The following is a 19,312-nucleotide window of genomic DNA, read 5'->3' on the forward strand; positions in this document are numbered from 1 at the left end:
CTGTAGCCGCCGGCCTACACCAGAGTCACAGCAACGCAGGATTGGAGCCACGTCTGTGACCTACACCACAGCTCATGGTAACACCCGATCCCCAACTTACTGAGCAAGGCCAGGGATCGAACCTGCATCCTCATGGATGCTAGTCAGGTTCGTTAACCCCTGAGCCACAACAGGAACTCCACTCTAAACGTTCTTAAAATTATTCATCTTAAGTTGTTTAAGGAGACGTTCCACTTACTCAGCAACAACCATTCAGTGAGGAATCACCATGTTCAGAGAACTGTGGTTTGTGCCGGAGGACGTGCTGCAGATGCACAAAGCTCAGCGTTCCCTCTGCTAAAGACAGAAGCGGAAAAACCAATGCAGGGTCCCTCAAAAGGCAGCAAAGGAATGCTAACTCAAGGTTTCTGAAAGTGCCGTGAAAGCACAGAGGACAAAAGAGCCGGAGCTGACTCGGGGTGTTGGGAAAAGCTGACTGGGGGCTGGCATTTACACTAGACTTCAACAAAAATAAGACTCACTGGTGCTTGCGCGGCACTTCCCGTGTCGCCAGAGTCCCTGTGAGAACATTACACAGTCACCTTCTTTTATCCTCACACATCCTACTGGCGAGGTGCTGGTTTACCCCCACTTTACAGATGAGCAAACTGGAGTCAGAGAGGTGCGGGCATCCCCCAGGGTGCCTGGCTGTGAACGGGCGGGCTGGGAGCTGAGCCGCGGAGCCGCTTGCCCCCTACACCACCCAACTGTGTTTTCCTCAGACTACAGAGTCTGTGCTAGGATTTACACGCCTTTGAGACAGTGTCCATTTCATGGCCTTTGCTACCTCTGCCCCTCTTCTTTCTTCCTTCGTGAAACACTCCTACCTAACCTTCAGAACCCGGCTCAATTGCTACCACCTTCCTGGAGCTGTTTTCCATATCCATCTCTTCCAGCAGAAGGCATTGCTCCCTTGCTTGCAGTAAAGCTTTTGCTAACCAGCCTATCTCCCCCACCTCCTCCCCAAACACCCCACTCAAATCGGAGCCAGACAGCTTTCTTTTGGCTGTTCTGCATCCCAGGAGAGCGTCTGGTACACTGCAGTTGCCCAACAAACGAGAAGGGAAGGAACGAAGAACTGCAGGATCCCCATGCGTGAAGAAGGAGGGACAGGAACGCCCAGCTAAGGAGAGCAACACAGGCAAAGAAAGTGGAGAAATGAGAACGTGGACTGGCCTGGCGGGGAAGGGGGGTAAGGTGTCCAGATGCGTGTAGCAGGGGAGGTGGATAATTCTGCCAGCCTGGTGCTGGATTGTACAGAACTCGGATGCTTTGGCAGGAAGCTGGGCTTTACTCTGTAGGCCGTGCTGCACCATGGAGGAGTTTCAGAATCAAGGGACCAGGTCCAACACATTTTACTCTCTTTTTTTCACTTTGAAACGGTTGGGGGACAAGAGGAAATAGGAAAACCCATATTTATCTTGTACCTATTGTATTTCAGGCACTGACCTAAAGTCTTCACGTGACGTGTCTCATTAACGCTCACGCCCACCCCACACACCAGATATTTCCCCTTGTTTTATGAATGAGAAGCTAAAGCTCAGACAGGGCAAGCAGTGGAGCCAAGGTCATGCTGTTGAAAAGCGGCAGATCTCGGACTCGAACCCAGGTTTCACCTGGTTCCAAAGCTCACATTTTCCCCCCACCTCGTCCTGCCTCCTTCAAAAGAGTCCCCCTGGCCCTCCCTTCCTCTGCCTGCTTCCCCCCCTCCCTGACCCACTGCTCTTGCCGTTCGCCTCCTGCTTCCCTGGACCTACGTGGCCACAGGCTGGAGGGAGTGTGGCCTGAGCACTAGCAGGCGGGACCACGGTGGTGGTTTAATTTCCCTCCCTCCACGGAGGACACGGACACTGAGTCTCAACATACCAACGGGACACGCTGGCCAGGACTGCCGTCCCCAGAAATGCTGCAGATGTCCTGGCTCCTAGGAACCCTCAAGATCTTTCAAAGGAGACCCCCTCCAGCTAGTGAGGAAGCCGGGGTAAGGAGCTGGCCTATTTAAGAGGCCTCAGGGGTCTGCTGGTTTGACATCTCCTTTGGTGAAAACATTCTGTAACTTTCTTTCTGAAACTCTTTCTTCCAAGTCTATCAGAGGAACTGACAACACAGAAGGAGTGAAGGACTGGAAAAAATAAAAGGCCAATCTGTGCTTTCTTGATAGTGGTCTTAGGATTCTTGCATTCCAGTTCGAACGTCTCCAATGTTTTCAAGCAATGGATGCTTTAGATGTGCTTGTGATTAAAATGTGATGTACCTTAAAAGCCATTCCAGCCTCTTGTGATGTGGTCATAAAAATTATTTCAGCATTAAATACCTCATTCCCATCGTGTCAGCTTTGAGACCACAGTGAGATGAATCACTGGAGAAATGAAACGCTGAGCAAAATGTTTTTCTTTCTGATTGCGGGGCTTATTCGATTAAAGGATAAAAGTAAATTGATCAAATATGTGGACGTTTGGCGTTTTATTTTGATCGCTGCTGAGCACACTTTGAAAGGCAGCGATCTGACTCGGTTTTCTCCGCTGTGGTTCCCTGTGGAAGAGGAAGCACTGATGAGAAAGGCCTGCTGGCCCGGCCGGGAGGGTGAGGAAGGGGCCAGGCTCCATCCTCCTGCTCAGGTTCCCTGGAGCGCCCATGGTGGCAGCAGGAAAGCCCCCTTCTAGGCGAGCACCCACCCAGCTGCTCATGACAAGCTGACTTTGGGCCATTCACGGAAGTCATACAAAAACTCGCAGCTCTGCAGACACAACGTACACAGCCATGTCCATGAGCAGCCTCCCTTCGACTTGAGGTCCTCATGGCCTGTCTCTCTGCCTCCTTCACTCCCCCGTTACCCAGGCGGTAGAGGTTTTAGGAAAAAGAGAACAGGCTGAGAAAAAGCTGAAGGATGCCAGGCAGAAAAGGGGCTGTTGGTCTTCATTTCAGCTGCATTCTTCACTGCCAGCTGGCCTCCAGGGGTTCCTGTGGCTGGGGGAGTAGCCAGCTGACCCCCGGCTCTGAGATCCCCAAGATCCATTAAACGTCACTGCTTTCAAATATCATTAACAACAACAACAATAATAAATACTAAAATTGGTTAATGCAAATCAAAACCACAAAGAGGTATCACCTCACACTGGCCATCATCACAAAGTCTGCAAACAACAAACGTTGGGTAGGTGGGAATGTAACTGGTACAGGTGCAGCCACTATGGCGAAGAAGAGTATGGAGGTTCCTTAAAGAACTAAAAATAGAGCTACCATATGATCCAGCAATTCCTCCTGGGCACATATCATGAAAAAAATGAAAACTCTAATTTGAAAAGATACATGCATCCGAATGTTTATAACAGCGCTATTTATAAATGCCAAGACAGGGAAACAACCCCAGTGGCTATTAACAGATAATGGGTGTAAGAAGACAGGCTATACACACAACAGAATATTAGTCAGCTATGAAAAATAATGGAATATGGCCATTTGCAGCAACATGGATGGACCTAAAGATGATCAAACTGACCTTGAGTGAAGTATGTAAGACAGAGAAAGACAAATATTATATCACTTATAGGTGGAATCTAAAAAAATAATACAAATAAATCTATATTTAAGATAGACTCACCAACATAGAAAACCAATTACGATCGCTGAAGGGAAAAGTAGGGGAGGGATAAATGAGGAGTAAGAGATTAACAAATACAAACTACTATATGCAAAATAAACAACAAGGATTTACTATATAGTACAGAGAACACATTTACTGTCTTGTAATAACCTATAATGGAAAATAACCTGAAAAATGTATAACTGAATCACTTTGCTGTATACCTGAAACTAAGACAAGAGTGTAAATCAACTATATTTCCATTTTTAAAAAAAATTCAGATCACACAGAGGTGCATAATGCGGAAAACTAAGTGTTCATTCTCCCCTCCACCAATCCGGAACATTCTCCACCTTCCACCTTCCAGAACATTCCAGCCTGGATGGCCTCGCCAGGTTCTGTCTCTTCCCAACCTCTACTGAACTGCGATCCCACCAAGAGGCTCGGTTTCTGTAAGGAGCCAAGCTACCTTGTGGGACACCACAGAGGGTCAGGCAGATCCCCTCCCGGGGGAGCCAAAGCCAAAGGAGCCTGTGGAGAGTTCCTCTCACAGCCCCAGCCAGGGGAATCCTGCAGCAGTCAGGCCAGGTGGGGCTCCTAGAGGAGCAGGCCTCCCCAGCGCCCTGCCCCAGCATAGACTGTTCTAAGGGCCAGCTGACGTCTGAGGCTGCGTGAGGGAGCAGGGAGAACCTCAGAAAAATCAACTTAATCCTACCTCCTCTACTAGGCTGTTACCCCACTGTTACCCGCTCCCACACACACACACACACACACACACACACACACACACACACAGACACACTTTGGAATTCATTTCTCTCTCCCTCTTCTGTGCTAGGAGGAGACCTCATGGTAAAGAGCCCTGACCTTGGAGTCGGTGTCCTTGTCTTTGATCTGGCTCTGCCACTTGCAACTGTGTTCTCTTGGTTATATTTCTCACTCTCTGGGCCCCAGTCTGCTCCTCTATGAAGTGGGATTTATGATGCTGACATCTCAAGGGAGACCTGGGATGAGGACGTGTGAAGCCGGCAGCGCCCAGGCAGAGCAGAGTGTCGGGAAGGACCGCAATCCTGGGGCGGGTGAAAGAGGGGCGACTGATGCAGCTTGAAGGGATGCGGGGAGGGCTTGGCGTGGTCAGCTCGTGAATCCCTGGACCCGGGAATTTCTTCTCCTCTCCTTCGCACAGGTACCTGGCAGAAGACCCTGCCTGGAGCAGGCCCTTCTGAAACATTCTCTGACTTATACTTTGGATAGAACTAAGCAATGAAAGGGTCTGGAGCTGGCCACGTGCTCTGATAAGGTAAGAGACGAGGGAGAATTAGGAAAATACTGCTAAAGCATCTGAAAATATCTATTAGCAGAGCTGATAAACCTAAGCCAAAGACATTCCTGGCCAGCATGAACACAACCTGCAGGGGGGCGCGGACTTTTTTGAGGACTCGTTTTTTTGCAAAGGGTTTACAAACAAAAGAAGGAGTGGGTGGATGTGGTGGGGCCATGGGGAGAAATGCCAGGCTAATGACTGAAGAGGCCAAACCATTTACAAAAATAGCACTGTTGCTTGCATAATCTGCCTCTGAAAATGCATCAGCGAGCACGAGGCTGCTCTGACAGCCAGAGGTACACAGGAAGCTGCTCCTCTCATTAAGTGACCCAGTTCTACCCAGGCCAACTCGAGCAAAGATGCTTGTGGCCTGCCTCCCAGTCAACATGGAGCGGCCGCCCAAAGTGAATGAAAACTCCCCCAGTCGCCCCATCTCAAGGATGCGGTGGGCCCAGAGCCAGAACGTATTATTAGAGTAGAATTTTTTCAGGCTCTAAATTTAAACAGCTGGAGTTCTTTTTAAAGTACCATCCTCTTCAAACTTTGGAAGTGAAGAATTCGCCATTTAACGGGATTTGATGATGGGCAGAACACAATGTCCTTGGCTTGCCTGCTTTTGTACAGTACGCCACCCACCCCAGCGGGGCCATCTGTGGTGCATGTCAGCCGAGGGCTGCGGGCCGCGTGCTTAGAGGGCAAGGATGTCCATAGATGTCACCTCTTTGAGAGGTGACACGACGAACACGCTTCTAACACTTAGCAGGCGGAGGGAGAAGAAAGTGCCAAGACTCGGGGTGAGGGGGAGGAAAATTTAGAATGAACTAGGATGTAAGAGAACTAGTATTTGCAATGAGAAAATACCTGGGGGAAGGTTTAACACACACGCACGCGCACGCACGCACACACACACACACACACACACACACACACACACACACACATACACACACCCTTCCTCTCTCTGCATGAGAACAGACTCTTGCTGACAGAAGTTTTAGCCAAGAACTCAAGCCACATAAACACTGCCACGCTTCATTTCACTTTAATATGAAAATCCTTCTTTCTTCTTCATCTTTTTGATAAACAACTAGAGATTGGTGGAGTCCAAAGTGGAAATTAAAATGATGAAAGACAAACTAATAGTAGATAGTATAATCCTATTTTAGGCATATGAAATATAACCCCATGCACATTTCAAAAATCTAGAAGGATTTATATCAAAGTGTTAACAACAAGTACCTCTACATGGAATCATTAGGACGGATTTAAAGGCATCTTCTTTTTTTCTTATTTTTATTAAAATATTTTCGTATGTGAACATGAACTGCTCTTGTAATTGGAAAACACTTTTTTAATTTACAGCCTTGACAAGCCGATATATGACACTGACGGAACTATCTATTCCTTCAAAACGCGTAAAAGGCAGAGCTGATTGATGCGCAAGGTGGAGGTGGGGGCAATGCCGTCGATAACTGGGGGAAAGGAGAACTTTTCTGGGAAGGCTTCCTTTTAAGTGTCCATGTGCTGATCTAATGTCTGACAATGTCCCACATTCAGTAGCTCTTCCCACGTGACATTTTTCTGATGTATAAACTGAGTGTGACATAGCCTCACACTATGTGAAGGATCTTTCACAAAAAATCGATCCTGTATTACTCATTCTTTTTACCAAGTGATCAAAGCCATAGCATCAATGGTGGGTCATAAACTGTGCTTCACATACAATACATGTTGCATGAATGAATGAATGAATGAATGAAAAAAACCAAGACAATAAAAAAGCAGAAGCCTTGCCCTGGAGGAAGTCACAACTTAGTTGGAGACATAGAAGCAACAGTATGAAACCACCGAAGGATAGAAAGGAAAAGGGACTTGTGGAAGGACAGCGGGACAGGAGGTTAATATTCATCACATGTCCTCTGAGTGCACACTGGACTAAATGCTTCCCACGTGGTCCCTCATTTAGTCCCTCAACTACTCCCTTTCTCTATTGAGAAGCCAGGGTTCAGAGAGGATAAATTAGTTCCTAGAGATGCCCCAGCTGGTAGGAGACTAAACCAGGAAAGGAACTGAGGGTCCCTGGACTCCAAATCAGGGCTGGAGCTGCCCTACCACAACCCCCATCCCGTGCACGGTCTGGAGAAGTGAAGAGCCTGATGCGAAGGTGTGTGGCATCCCACCAGCCCTTGAAAGGAGAGAACATGAGGGCTGGACCCAGCAGGAGATGCTCCTGCGGGGATGCTGCAGCCCGGCCCTTTGAATGGATCCCCCTTGCCTCCGTCCCCCAAACACAGAAGGGTCTTCTCCATCCTCATCCCAAATTATTCACTCATTTCATGCCTCACCTGCCAGCCTACTCCGGTCCCCTTCTGCCCCTGATCCTGTGACAGCACCTCCCTCTGGTGGCCCCAGAAATCCCCTTGTCCCAGTCTCCCGGCTCCATCTCCCAGGCATCCTCCTTAGGCTGCGTCCTGCATCACGATTTAGCCGCTCGCTCCTGTTGTGCTTCCTCGCAGGGTTAAATGAGATCACTTAAACTAGCACTGAGCACAATGCCTGCATGTGATAAACTTCCAGTAAACGCCGGAGCTTGTGACTGTGGAACCGAGTACGATCAGTGGTTGGAGATACGAACCCTGGAACCCCCCCACTCGGACTTGGGTTCAGTGTTTCCGCTATCATTCGACGAGCCGCTCTCCCCTTTCTCTGACTAACCTTTAACCTTGGGCAACTCACCACACCTCTCTGAGTCTCAGTTTCCTTTTCTGGAAAATAGGGACAAGGATAACCCTTGGCTGGAAAACAAAATGAGCAAAAAAAAAAACGTGAAGGGCTCAGCACCACACCAGTCACATAGTTAAGGACCAATAAACAGTATCATGGTGATTAATCCATGACATTAGTGCTGGCATAGTTGCCACGGATACAGAAATGTGCCAGGAAAACTGCAGGTCCGGGGTCCTGCAACTCAGCAGAGACCCTTGGGAGTAATACTTTCAGCAGGCTTCCCTGGCAGGACAAACAGAAGCTAGACTTTTAGAATTCAAGATTCAGAGCATCGAATGACTTCAGCACTCTGGAACACAGAGCAGGAGGAAGGGAAAAACAGCAAGAGTGGGCTTGGAGAATGCAGGATGCAGTTGGAGGGCAAGGTGTCAAATAGTCAGACCTTGAAGGATTTTCTGGCTGGGGTCTTGTAGAAGGAAACAATGTTGCATTTCATTCATTCAGTCAGTCAGTCATTCAATAAACATATATTGCCAGTTGTTTGGAATCTAAAGATAAATAAGACCGTTCTTGTAGCTTCCAATCTAACTGAGGACGTATTTTCCTAATGAGATCAACTAATACAATACAAAATGAGCTACATTTTGCTCATAGATAAATGGGCATCACATATTGACAGGCTATGGCATACGTTTAAAATGTTTTGATATAAAAAATTTGATAAGGAGAGGAGTTCCTGTCGTGGCGCAGTGGTTAACGAATCCGACTAGGAACCATGAGGTTGCGGGTTCGATCCCTGCCCTTGCTCAGTGGGTTAACGATCTGGCATTGCCGTGAGCTGTGGTGTAGGTTGCAGACACGGCTCGGATCCCGAGTTGCTGTGGCTCTGGCATAGGCTGGCAGCTACAGCTCCGATTAGACCCCTAGCCTGGGAAACTCCATATGCCGCGGGAGCAGCCCAAGAAATAGCAAAAAGACAAAACAAAACAAAACAAAAAAACAAAAAAAAATTTGATAAGGAGGGTCCCAGGAACATATTTAGGCTGTTTGTAATGCTTTGTCTCACATGGTCTTGTCCACAGAAGCATCAACAGTTTCCAGCTAATTGCAGAATAAACCAAAGCTTAAGGAGATCTCATCAACAAGGCCCCCGGTTTGCTGACTCTCCTGCCCGCCTCTTACTGCTTGCGGACACTCTGTGTCCATCCATGACTTCATCTCTCCTCGTGACTGACTGACCCAGAAAACTCTCCCCCATCCTTTTGGTCCTCAGGAAATATTTACAGATCATTCGATGGTGGCTCCTGGAAGAGATAACAAATAGCTGGAAAACTCACCAGCAGGATTAGGAGAGCTGAGTCACCCGTTTTTTCTACTCCTTGCATGCTTTTGAAAATAACATTTCCCCATTCTTTCTGTTTAGCCAGCGTGGTCACCATCACGTCCCTGGTGATGGTCCCAGCCTTCAGAAGGTACATGCCCTGAGCTCAGGAGAAGGGAGGAGTTGGGCTGCTGGGCCCGGCCCATCCTGCCACAGCACGGGGCTGGGGGCTCTCTGTGGAGAGACCTGCTGCACGGCCCTGCTGGTTACGCAGTCTGTTTTGTCCCTGTCCGGCTTCTCATAAGACGTCTTTATTGTTGTACTTTGTTTTGTTGCTGTTGTTTCCTTGTTTTTTCTTTTTACAGCCATACCTACAGCATATGGAAGTTCCCAGGCTAGGGTCGAACTGGAGCTATGGCTGCCGGACTACCCCACAGCCACAGCAACGCGGGATCTGAGCCACATTTGCAACCTACACCACAGCTCATGGCAACGCTGGATCCTTAACCCACTGAGTGAGGCCAGGGGTGGAACCTGCAACCTCACAGAGACTATCTAGGTTCTTAACCCGCTGAACCAAAATGAGAACTTCTATTGTTGTAGTTTGGGTCAGAGAGACAGGGCAGAGAAGACTGCAAGCCAAGAAACAAAGAAATTTCAGCCTTCAGTGTGGTCCAGATCCGAAACAGCCAGGGGTAACGACAAGAGGGCAACGGGGGAGGTGAGAGAGATGCACTTTGGTATTGAGGTTGGTGTCCCGTCCCGACCCCTGTACCCACTCCTCATGGCTGTTGCCAGCCTTGTGACTGCTGGGCACAGGGATGTGGGGTGGTTAAGTTGTGTCCAGAGCTCCTGGGACCAGGCTGAAGCCCAGCACCCGCCCCCCCTAATCCATCCTTGCTCAGCTGCCTTCCCCTGACCTATCCTGCTTATTCCCTCTTCCCAAGACATTGTTGTCATAAGAATCCTTATCTTAGGCTCTGCTTCTAGAGAATTCTCACTACTACAGGGACCAAACTGCTAAGGACCAAATCTAAGATCAAAGGGCAAGACACATTTTTAGGAAAATAATTTCATTGCAAGGTGCCATGTGTGCCATGGAACAAGAATTGCTACTAGAATTGCTGGAGTTTTCCTGGACTTTTCCTGACCATGGCACCAAGGGCCGCTCTCCCCGGGCATAGGCTCGAAGGGCCAAGGTGAGGTCTGCCCTCGGCTGATAAAATGTTTAACTGGACTGAACAAAGATGGAAACAAGTTACAAAGTGGCTCATCGTCCCAACATCCCAATCAAAACAAAACAAAATGCTCTGAGCATCATAGTGCATTTCCTTAGAGATCTTTACTGCATGCAATTTTAATTACATTCCATGTATAATTTAGTGGTGATTTTTCACTTAGTATGAAATATAAGTATTTTTACTAAATTACTAAAATGTCTCATGCTCCCTGTTTTAGGAACTGCATACAGTCGTGTGTATCACAATGTAAAGATGGCCTTACTGTTGGCCAATTATGCAGAAAGCTTTGACTGTATTTGGTGTTATGCCTTTAGGACAGATTCCTCCCATAAGTGAAATTATTGGGCCAAAGTATGCATATTTTAAGGTGATAAGCCATATTTATTTCCCTAAGGATGGCATCTATTTACCATTCGACCCATAATATGTGTATTTGCTGTACCCTACTACCTCGCCAGCTAAGTATAATTTAAATTTTATATCCTAATATCATGTGGAAAGTAACATTTCCGTGTCATTTAAATTTGTCTTTCATTGTTTACTTGTAAGATTGGATATTTTCCCATGTTCTGTTTACTTATGAGTATCTTTCTGTCAATGTTTTAGCCGGGCCCTTTGGCCATTAGCGTTTAGGATCACACATTCTTCTTTTCAATGTAGCTGAACTCTTTATGCCTCAAAGATATTAACACTGTTATCATATGTCTTACAAATATTTCCCCCCATTTCTCTCGCTCTGTTTTCTAGTGTTCCCTTTAACCACACAGACAGACTATATTTTTGTTCACTCAGAATCTATTGATATTTTCCTTTGTGATTTACTGCTATTGTTTTTAAACTTAGTAACTCAGAAACAAAACCATTTTGGTTTTTAAAAGGCTCTAAACACCAAAAAGTTAACAGATGTTGATTTTTTTGCGGATTAAAATATGGTTGATTTTTCTTTTTCTTTTTTTTTTCTATTTTTTTCTTGCTTATATGTTCTAAGTATTCTGTAATGAATTAATTTTTCTGTAATGAAGGAAATTTTAATGTATTTCCTAACATTTCTACATTTTAACATTAAGTTTATTTCAGGGAGAGTTGAACTTTTTTTAATCCCCCGGGGATTTGCCATTGGCAATGTTTAAATTAGCGATTGCTATGTGATAAACCAGCCTAAACCCCACTAGCTTAAAACGACAGTCATGTATTATTATTATTATACCTCATGTGTCTGTGAGTCACCTGGCTTGGCTTTCACTTGTCTGCAGGTGAACCGGCAGCCTCAGTGGCACAGCTGTCTGCTAACCTGGGGCAGCCCTGCCCACACACCTCTCGGCCCCCTCCTGGGACCCCCCCACCCCCACCCCCAACCCCTGACCCGCCACTCCCAGCCTGCTCAGGCACATTCTTCACCCGACAATGGTAGAAGGTCAAGTGCAAATGTCACACACAAGGCCCCTTGAGACTTAAGCCCACCTTTGCTTCTCCTATATCTGAGTCGCCTGAGAGAGAAATATACTCTGCCTCTGCTGGGGGAACGACAACGTCACATGAAGTAAGAATAAAGAATCGGGTTCAAAAATGCAATCCGTCTACCATAGGTAAGAATAGATTTTTTATCTCTTTGTATATACAAAGAGATAGAGCTCCCTTTATGTCTGGTTTGGCTTTTCAATTAAAAAATTGTCTTTTTTATTACAAATAATATATGACAAAGAGATCCTCCCTAAATATTGCATGAAGGAAAACCTCCAGTTCCAGGCCAAGTGATTAAAGGGAAAAAAAAAAAAAAAAAAAAAAAGGCAGCCTCTTGTTCAGACATCAGACTCCAAGGACCTCGGTGAAGGCGTGAGGCAGCAGAGCGAGCCTGAAAAAGCCCCATTTATGGAGATACAGCCACTACTTGGGCATCACGGCACAGAAACAAATGGGCCCCAGGGAGAGCTTTCTTTTGTCACTCTGAACAACCAGCAAGAGCCGTGAGCTCTGATCACAGGGAGTAAAGTGGAACCGGCAGGTGCGGTGACAAAGGCGATTCCTAGGAGGGCCTGTTTGCCCTTGATGTCAGGCGTCTGCGATGGCAGGTGCGCACCAACAAGAGCGAGACTGCCAGAAAGCTGAGCCTCTCTGCCTGCCCCTGTCACCAGTGTCTCATCTAGGCCAGGTTTTAGGGAGACACTGTCTTTCTCATCCCTATGGGGACCTGCTGGCTAGGGCACCATCTTGAGCGTGGCTAAGAGGGCAATGTTAATACTCCTAAACCCTCACAAAGCAAGTCATCGTTCCTAAGGCATGCTTTCTGAGGGCCTCTCACAGGCTCTGCTGCATGTACGCTTCACAATAACCATCGGATGTATAGCAATGTTTACTCTCTTTTATAGTGAAGGAAATGCAGTTAACTACGTAAGCCAGATGAAAAAATAGTTTGAGTGACAAGTTTAAATTCTTTATAAGACCCTTCTGTTGGGGGGGGGGAGTAGCAACGTGTTTGTGGTCCAAGAATTATTGTCAAGCAAATGTAATAACTTCCTTGAGAGACAGCCAGCAATGGACTTCAGGATGTGAAGCAAGGCCGGGGGCCAGAGCGGGGTCCGGAGAGAGGCCTGGCACCCCTTCTTTGTGAGGGAGCAGCTGGGGCCCATGCATAAGACCTAGGAGTGAGAGAAACAGACTGACCTGATGCCGGGGCCTGGCCATTCTCTTCCCTTCAAAGCGCCCCCTCAAACCTGAGGTCAAAGGTCTAATTGTATTTCTTGCTGATCTTTTCAGAATCCTAATGGGCTACTTAAAGAGCTCCCTGGCTAAAAGCCCTACCGCTTTTAGAAAGGGGAAGAAGCTTTTAAAGAAGAGGGTTTTGTTAAGTGGGCACTCTGGAATTCTCCATTTATACGAAAAGGGTGTTTGATACTCAAGAGAGTATTTGTCACTTGGGGGAAAGGTTAAGTCAATTATTTTGTCTGGAGATGAAAAAGATGGAGCGGTGGCTTAATCACAGGCTTCGGCTCTATGGGGAGCTGTTCTGGGGATGGTGGCGGCCACCTGGCCCTCCTCGCCAACCCAGGGGTGGAACTGGGCTTTTGTGGAGGAAAGGAGATCTAAGTGGGGCCGTGGGGCTGTGACACTGAGTGCTCGGCCTCGGCAGGTGATCAGCGGGGTCTCCGAGCTGGAAGCTCACGAGGACGGAAGCCTGTGGCTGGTGAGTCTTGAAGGCTCTGCTTTGGTTTCCTGACTCCAAGATGTGCTGCCATGAGATACGATTGGGAGGGTAAAGCCAAGGACTGTCGAGACCTACACATACGTCCTGATTCCTGCTTTTTTGTTGACTCTAAGAGACCTAGTTTTCCTGGACCTCAGTTTCCAGCTGTATAACTGGATAATTGTTACCTAGGCGGCTCTCCTTCGGTAGCCTTAGGAAGATGGACCAGAATAATATCTGTGAAAATGCACTTCAAACCACATGGCACCAAGCAAATGAAAAAATATTATTTTTCCTGGAATAAATGCTGATTATTTTTCAAGTCTAGTGAGCTCTAAAATTTTTCTTCCTGCTTTGGATAAAGTTGCCAGATGGTTTTGGACCCAACCTTGAAATAATGTGCCAATTATGTGCTTCCAGCTCTCAGGCTTCTTCCTGCCTGCTCCTCCTTGAACAAGTCCTGCTTGCTACCAGATGCTCACGGAATTGTGCCTTTCAAGGATGCGAGAGCCTCGATGAGCTTCTTCTAACCCAAGTTCTAAACCGCACTGGTTTCCCTTTTATGGGTGGTAGTTCTGCTTCTCCTTGAAGGCCTCTGGGGAAGGGGAAACTCACTATCTCATTTTTAAAGCTACTTCACTTTAAAATTTTTCAGATAGTTAACAACCCATTTTTTTCCTTTTCTGAAGCCCTAAATCCATTTCCCTGTAGCAAAGCTCCAAAACAGAGACACATACAGAGGCAGGTAAGACAAATGAACGTCATGGGCCTGCGAAAGACAAGGAGTCGTGGGAGATGGAGGTTGCCTGGAAAAGAGATGCTCTTCAGAGGCAGATGGCTGCTTTGCCGCCCCAGAGATTCTTTCTGCACAGGAATGCGGGCCCAGGCTTGTGTGACCCTCCGCTCCACTTGGGGCTGCGGTGGCTTAACTCGCATGGGGTGCCCCGAGAGTCCCCCTGAAAGGGGGCTGTGCTTTAGGATATCACTAAATATCAAAACGAAAAATTGAATTTGAATAACTCTAATGAACCTTCACTTTTCAGAAAACAGGAGTGAAGTGTAGCCCCCAGCCCCCACCCTGGAGGTGCCTCCCCCCGACCCCAAGTGCTGACCTAGGCCAGCTGCCCGTGACTCTCCCAAAGGACAGCGTTTCTGGTCCCCCGGAATTTCTAAGAGAAAATGGAAACCTTATTTTTATGGAAATGTTCAAGGTTTTGAAGTTAACGTTTCGTTAAACATTTCATAAAGACATTTCATAAACATTTCATAAAGATGAGCCAGACAAAATGTTCTCTGGGAGGCGAACGTGGCCCACAAACCAGAAGTCTGCAGTCTCTGCCACCAGAGAGCTGCCAACCTTAGCCTTTGTTCTATTTTTGGGGGGCAAATGGAAACAGTCCACTCCCAGTTCTGTAAGATGGGCCTTCAGGGATTCAAAGACACCTCCATTTCCTCCCTAGGTATCTTCAACACCAGAGCAAATTTTTATTTCCCTCTTTGTCAAAATTCCCAGCCACATGGCTGTCTCCTTGGGCCCAGGACCCTGCCACTTAGACTATTAGGAGAAATGAGTAGTCACCCAAGTATGTCCATATTTGCAAGGTACACGCTCACGTTTACGAAAGAGGGCTCTTGCTCAAGACCAGATACAATATGCATGACTCAGTTGTTTTGTTAGCCTGAAATTACCCATTCTGGATCTACTGATTTGGGGGAAGGACTCTCTTGGCACATAGCTTCCGGGCTTAATTTGCTTAACCATGTCATTGATAACACAGCAGCAACATCAGAGGAGCAATGGACTTATTGACTATTTTTAAATGAGAATTAGAGAATGTTAGACTTGAAAGAGAATTTAAGCACCACAGAGTCAGCCCCGGGGTGGCAAATCAGTTTCCTGTGAGGAGCCAACTCAAATGGATCACGAAGGACTCCTGGGAGTGATGCGCTGAGAGAGCTTCGGAAGAATCCTAGAGAAAGAAGACCGGGAAGAGGCTAGAGGGAAATGGCCACATGGGCCTCCTTTAGTTGCTGTTCCTGGCATTTTAAAGGTCAGGAGACTGAGGCCAAGAGCAATAATTTGATGATTAAACTGAAGCCAAACTCTAGCTAGGACCCACATCCCCTGACTCCTCAGCTCCTGCCTCTAGTTGAGGTTTCTACACTGTGTCTTGGAGCCCTCTGGGTGCTCTCTCGAGGGGTGCCTCTAGAGGGTGGAGGCTGGTCCATTTGGGCTCCTACATGCTCTCATGCCTACTTTGGCCAACAAACAGCTCCTCTTCCTCTCTGGAGCTTTTGCTTACGAATTTTGAAAAAAAAAAAAAAGAAGTTCATCGGTGGAGGAACTATTGGAGAATCAGGACAGTTATTAAGTGATTCCCCATATTGTACAATTGACTTATTAGTTAATTAATCAATTCAGTTATCTTTTATTCAGCAATTACTATGTGGTAATCACCCTGCTAGGCACTACTGGGGACTCGTGGAGTCCCCTCTCAGCGTTTGCAATGTGACTGGAAACTGGACATCTGAAGAATCATCTATCGTAAAAGGAGGGGAGAGTAAGTGATATAACGAGTAGCACTGAAGGAGCACAGAAGAAGGCTGCTGGGAGTCAAGGAATGCTTCGTAGAGGAGGCAGCCTTTGAACCTGGCCTTGAAGGATGAGTAGCTTTCCAAGAAATTTAAGGACCACAGGCTTGAGATGGAAGAAAACGTAGAGATCTTGACAAGCCAACTTCTTATTTAATCGAGGAGCACACTGAGGCCCAGAGAGGAGACATGGCTTGTATACACTGACTGTGGGTCTCCTCATTCAGAGCACTGCAGGAGGAAGAACTGCTGGGGCAAGAGGTATGAGGGTAACACAGCAAGAGTGGCTGAGAGTTGCCCTGGAGTTGACGGGACCTGAGCACTTCCCAGAGCTCAGCCTTGATCCACAAGGTGGTATTTCCTGATGCCTGTCACACGCTCTGGATGAATTTGCCCTTATGAAACATTAATGCAATGGACCCATCTGTATTCTGAATTTACTCAGTAACTTAAAACCACCACTACTAACAGACTGGCTAATAAATCTTATCTTGTTAACAGAAATTCTTATAAGATAGAGCCAAGTTTTATAAATAAAAGTGGTTGGAAATTGGAATAAAAGCTGTGGCAGATGTTGGCCCAGAGAGCCCCTCCCTATCACAATCTTTCCTGCCATCTTCATCTAGAGAAATGGGAAAAGGTACACAGTCCCTTTAGAAGCCTCTATGGCAGTCAGAGTTGACAACATGACCTGGATCTGGCACACGGCATGGGAAGAGAAGTTGGCTAGGAGCTTCCACTTTAGTTAAAATCATAAAGTCTAGCCCTTTGATGCTTTCCCTGCCAGTGCTATGATATAAAGTCTGGAGCAGCAGTTACCATCTTGTGACCATGAGGCAACAGCCACAAGATGAAAAGCAAAGAACTGAGGATGGTAGAGGAAGAACATAAGAAGTGTTTGAGACTTTAAAGTCTTTTTAAAAAGGTTTTAAACAGATCTTGCATTTATTTATTTATTTATTTTTATTTTATTTTATTTTGTCTTTTTAGGGCCATACCCGTGGCTTATGGAGGTTCCCAGGCTAGGAGTCGAATCAGAGCTGCATCTGCCAGCCTAAACCACAGCCACAGCAATACCAGATCCGAGCCACATCTGCGACCTACACCGCAGCTCACAACAACATCAGATCCTTAACCCACTGAGTGAAGCTAGGGATCAAATCCAAATTCTCATAGATATTAATCCAGTTCATTACTGCTGAGCCATGATGGGGACTCCCTATTTATTTATTATAATAAAAAAATTTTTTTGGCCACACCCATGGCACTTGGAGGTTCCCAGACCCCGGGTTCAAAACTGAGCTATGTAAGTAACCAGAGCCATAGCAGTGACACTGTTGAGTCCTTAACTGCAAGGCCACAAGGGAACGCCTTAAGGTCTTTTTTAAACAGAAATACCAGCAAATATCCATCTTTAAATATTCTAGTATTGAGAAAATGATATACTATTTGTTTAGGCCACTGTATTTATCAGGACAGTGTATTTATTAAAAGTAAATATGAATGCTGTAAAAACAACTCCCCAAATCTCAGTGTGTGAACACAATCATTGTTGGTATCTTGCTCAAACAAAATCCAATGAGGCTTTTCTTTGGTGGGTTGTTCTTCAATTGATAACTCAGGGATTTAGGCTCCTCCCAGCTGGAGATGTCACCATCTTCAGCTTGTGGCCTCCAGAGTCATTGCTGAAGGAGATGAGAATGTGGGTGAAGCCTCCCGAAACTTCTTGGCTGGAAAGTGACACACATCATTTCAGCGCATATTCCCATGGCTTATAAGTAGAAATATGGCTCCATCTCAATGGAAGGCAACTGAGAAATGAAGTCCTTGCCTAGAAAACTGTTTAGGGAAATCCAGATCTTTAATGGTCAGCTAGCTCTCTCTACCACAATTACTCTTAGCAGGTTTTTCTATTACTTGCAGCCAAATGCATTCCTGGTGTAATGGCAGAATATAGCACGTATTGCATTTACTCAGGCAACATTTAATGGTGTCCAAACTTCATTTGAAGCACTGGGCCCAGGGTTAGGTGGCCTTCGTAGTAGACAGAAGCCACTTTCCTTACTCTTTTATCAGGGAGATTAAAAAAAAAAAAAAAAGACAACCCACAGAATGAGAGAAAATCTTTGCAAATGATACAACCAACAAAGGCCTAATCTCCAAAATATACAAACAACACATACAACTCAACAACAGAAAAATAAATAACCCAATCAAAAAATGAGCAGAAGACCTAAATGGACATTTCTCCAAAGAAGACATATGGATGGCCAGCAAGCACATTAAAAAATGTTCAACATAACTAATGATTAGAGAAATGCAAATCAAAACTACAAGGAGTTACCACCACACACCAGTCGAAATGTCTATCATTAATAAGTCTACAAATAACAAATGCTGGAGAGGGTGTGGAGAAAAGGGAACCCTCCTTCCCTCTTGGTGGGAATGTAAACTGGTACAACCACTATGTAAACCACTATGGAGGCTCCTCAGAAAACTAAATATAGAACTACCATGTGATCCAGCAATCTCATTCCTGGCATCTATCCAGACAAAACTATAATTCAAAAAGATAATACACCCCTACGTTCATTGCAGTACTATTCACAATAGCCAAGACATGGAAATAACCTATACGTCCACTGACAGATGAATGGATTAAGCAGATTTTGTACATATACAATGGAATACTACTCAGTCATAAAAAAGAATGAAATAATGGCTTTTGCAACAGCATGGATGCAACTAGAGGTTCCTTGAGCGAAGTAATTCAAAAAGACAAATACCGTATTATACCACTTACATGTGGAATCTAAAATATGGCCCAAATGAACCTATCTACAGAACAGAAACAGACTCATGGACATAAAGAAGAGAGTTGTGGTTGCCTGGGGGGGGGGGGGTGAGGCACTGGTATGGCCTGGGAGTTTGGAGTTGTTAGATGCAAACTATTACATACATTTAGACTGGATAAGCAATGAGGTCCTACTATACAGCACAGGGAACTATATCCATTCTCTTGGGATAGAATATGATGGGAGATAGCATGAGAAAAAGAATGTATATATGTGTATGAATGGGTGACGATGCTGTAAGCAGAAACTGACACCACACTGTAAATCAACTATACTTTAATAAAAAAGATAATGTCAGTAAAAACAGAGTTTTACAGGAACAGTCATTTATAATCGTCAGCAATATTTTGAGAAATATGTGGTGGCATCTAGTGTGGACTCAAATACAACAACAGTTATTAAGTGAATTCAAAGGAAGGGGAATCTCAATATGAATGAGTTCTCCGGGG

At 46.0% G+C, this 19,312-nt stretch overlaps 1 long non-coding RNA gene across 2 annotated transcripts in view; it reads right to left on the reverse strand.

Moving 5' to 3' along the window:
- Nucleotides 1–19,312, reverse strand: part of LOC106507478 — an 87,225-nt gene that overhangs the window by 60,743 nt on the left and 7,170 nt on the right. The window lies entirely within an intron of this gene.

Source organism: Sus scrofa, chromosome 5 (genome assembly GCF_000003025.6).
Source record: "Sus scrofa isolate TJ Tabasco breed Duroc chromosome 5, Sscrofa11.1, whole genome shotgun sequence".
Classification (NCBI taxonomy): Eukaryota; Metazoa; Chordata; class Mammalia; order Artiodactyla; family Suidae; genus Sus; species Sus scrofa.